Below are 4,040 nucleotides of genomic sequence, written 5' to 3' on the forward strand. Positions count from 1 at the left end.
TTTCTTCCATTTGTTAGCTCTAAATTTGCATATTGAAATGATCAAATGATCAAAGCACATTAAAATATGTTTTGTATGTATTCAGTAGTGAGTAATGGTCAACACTGATGCTCTGAAGATCCTCGATCTATACAAATGTCCATCTGGCCCATGTCTAGTGTCACAAGTCACAGTTTCCGGGTCCAGTTGTGCTATTAGATCCCAAAAGCAAACAAAAACAGTAATACACACTCACGGTGTACTGTAATACAACCAAAACACAATTTTCCTAACCTTTGTCTCTATAGCCAAATCTCAGTTAGCCACACGTTTGGATCATTAAAATATTGTCATCCTGAACACCGTGAGCCCAGAGACTGCAGTGAACATCCTGAGTTTTTAAAAGCTCCCTTGAAATTAAGCAGAGGCTCAAACCTGGAAACAGTGTTCATTAGGTGATGAACTAACAAGAGGACAAAGGTTCGGTCACATTAGTGAAAGCCAAATTCTTTGAATGTATGTGACCAGCTTTAACCTGATGCAAAATCTGCATGTGGAAATATTTCTCTCTTACAGAAAATTGTATGAATTCCTATATGAAGTCACATTATTATACATTTTGGCAAAATTTTAGGTCCATTGTCCATTGTCAAGGATGTTGCGACATGAATCACAGCGCACACAGAAGTCACTCTTAACCCAAGCAGATTTATATTAGCAAATTTACCTGAGCAATTTTGACTCTGATGTGAAATTGGCATGAAGAACCTTTCTGTCCTCAAACAGAAGATTGTGCAGAATTCTGTTGAAATGACTGGATTTTGCCTACAAAATTGGCTAAACAACAGTAAATATGATGTACTTCAAGTGTATTTCGAAATGACCACACTTAAAAAAACGTTTGTGAATAGTATACATAAATATTATAATAGTGAGAATATGATAATATTCTCACTCGATTTTAACAGTTTTTTCAGCTGCTTACACACATTTTCAAAACATTGCCTCTTTTTCAAAACATTGCCTCTTTTTTTCAAAACTTTACACACAAATCTAAGAATTGCACACAAAATGTGAAACACCTCACATCTCTTGCAAAATGAAGCACTGCATTCAAAATATCACAAATACATCTCAAAAGCAGACTTTTGCAAACACCATTGTGATAATATTAATTCATGTTAGATTTGTGTGTGCTACAGAGAGAATTGTGTGTTGTATTTTGCAAAAAGTGTTTTATGAAATTGAAAACTGAGTCAAAGTCCGATAATTAGTGTCTGGTTTTGCAGATTTGGTGTGTGCTTCTGCTGTTTGAGTGACAGCTTTCAGAAACTGTGTGACAAGGAAAGACTGTGTGTGTAAGCAGCTGAAAAAAAAATACAGTAATACTAATAAAAGTAGCCCTAAAAAGAATTCTTCTCTCTGATTCTTCTCTCTTAATATTTTTAATGAAACAGATATATTTGGATGTTGTAGACCTCTGTAATATTTCAAAGAAAGAAGATGACTAGGAGTGTTTTAGGTAGAGCAGACAGGTTCTGTTTTGCAGCTGTCAGTGTGATGTGTTTGCAGTCTGTCAGTGGCTGGGAATAGATGTTGATCTGAGTGAGTCATGCTGAGGATCTGCTGATGGAGAGATGAGTTCCTCTCAGTGTTCGCCTGCAGCAGTGCTGCTTAAAAAGTGAAAAAAGTTCTGTGCTCTGCATTTAACCCATCCAAAATGAACACACACACACACCCGGAGCAGTGGGCAGCATTTATGCTGCGGCGCCCGGGGAGCAGTTGGGGGTTCGGTGTCTTGCTCAAGGGCACCTCAGTCGTGGTATTGAGGGTGGAGAGAGCGCTGGACATTCACTCCCCCCAACCATGGGCAGACTGGTCATCTGGCAGACCGGGCATTTTCCCGCTGGGCCGACGTACTTTTTGGGCCGGGCCTATACATCATTTACTTGTACTTTTACTTTCAATACTTAAGTACGTTTAAGATTTTTAAAAATACTTTTCATACTTAAGTACAATAAATATCATATACTTTAAGACTTTTACTCAAGTAATATTCTAAACGAAGACTTCAACTTCTACCAAAGTCATTTTTTGTTAAGATACCTGTACTTTTACTTGAGTATGGCTTTCGGGTACTTTATACACCACTGCACGCACACGCACACGCAGTAGAGAGTAGGACTCGTAACCCAAAGGTTGCGAGTTCGAGTAGGTGGGGGCAGGGCTTTACTGGGACAAAAATCGGCCCTGGCATTTTGGCCCAGACCGGCCCACTACATACGATCAAAATACTACCCCCATCTTTGCACGCTCTTGAATATGTATACCAGCTCCTATTCCATAAAAGCACTAAAGCCATATAATAATAGGTAGGAAAGAGTGAGAGTTGACACATTAAAAACTTCTAAAAAGTGTAATTTATTAATAAAATAAAACTATAATCCACACAGATGAATCCTAAAACTATAGGCCTATATGACATCCTGTGTATGTGCCTGTGTGTTTGAGGGAGAAAGGGAAGAGACATGATAACTTGATGATCAGATGATCACAGTTTCCCATAGTATAGCATTAAATACACTGTACACTTACTTTAAGTTTAAATTTGTTAACTCCTTGGATGAATCTTTAAAAGCATAAGAAGGCATCCCGTGTGTGTGTGTGTGTGTGTGTGTGTATGTGTGTGTGTGTGTGTGTGTGTGAATCACACCTTGACATACATAAAAAAAAAAAAAAAACACTGCCAAATCAGTTAAACGCTGATGGAAATGTTTTTAATAAGGTGATTTGCCATTTTTCAGGCTGCTGAAAAATGGTGATCCAATAAAAAAAAAAAAAGTATATTTATAAGGGATGTACTTTAGTTTGTTAAAATTAGAAGAATAGTTCACTCAAACAGGGGGAAACAAACTTTATTTGTATAGTGAAACTATACAATAGAGAATGTTCATGAAAACCCTTTTCTGCTTCAAAAACAAACAAACAAAAACATTTCTCTCATAATTTGGACTTTTTTCTCACAACGTTCTTCTTCTCTGAATTCTGACGCTGCATCTTGCTATTCAGTTCCTTTTCTCCTTTTCTCCCACCACAGAATAAAAAATAAAAAATGGTAAATGCAAACTTTTCTCACAATTCTGACTTTTTTTCTTAAAATTGCAAGTTTATATCTTGCAATTATGAAATCATATTTTGTCATTTCACAGAATTGTTCAAAAAAAAAAAAGAAAAGAGAAACGTCACAAATATATATATATATGAGGAGAGGAATGAAGCCAGATTTGGTCTGGAGGTGCTATTAAGTGCAGTGTTTGTCCCAGTGACCTGCTTTACACAGATCACCTCCACTAGAGTCACACACACACACACACACACACACACACACACACACACACACACACACACACACACACACACACACACACTCACTCACTCACTCACTCACTCACACACACACACACACACACTAATGAATGACGTATCCACACAGATCTGTGAAAGCTGTTGACTGTATTTAGCAAGTATCTTATCCTTCAGGACTGATGTTATTCATGTCAGTTAAAATGATAATATCACAATAATGACATACACAACAGAGAAGACACTAAAAGATGAAATAGAAATCTATATATTTAAATGAAATACAAAAATGTATCTAAAATATATTTTTTGCAAATATTACACCTATCAGCTTAGCAGATATTAGCACTTGTACTACCATAATTATGTTACTACATGGAAAATAGATTTCTCAAATCCTAACTTAAATGAGCTGTGTTATTAAATATATTCACAATATTAGAATCGCAATATTAATATGAATAAATTATTAGCAATCAAAGTAATAAATCATCTTCTGAAGGGATATTTCACCCAGAAGTGATCACTCAAACCTGTATGACTCTTCTGTCTTCTCACAAAACAACATATTTTGAAGAATGTTCTGGTCTGTTTTCCATGTTATACAGAAAACAACAGCCAGAATATTTTGACAATAAAATTCTCCTTCTGTGGTCTGCAGGAGACAGAGAATCACACGGTGATCGTTTCTCGTGGAG

This window comes from Barbus barbus (assembly GCF_936440315.1).
Source record: "Barbus barbus genome assembly, chromosome: 21".
Classification (NCBI taxonomy): domain Eukaryota; kingdom Metazoa; phylum Chordata; class Actinopteri; order Cypriniformes; family Cyprinidae; genus Barbus; species Barbus barbus.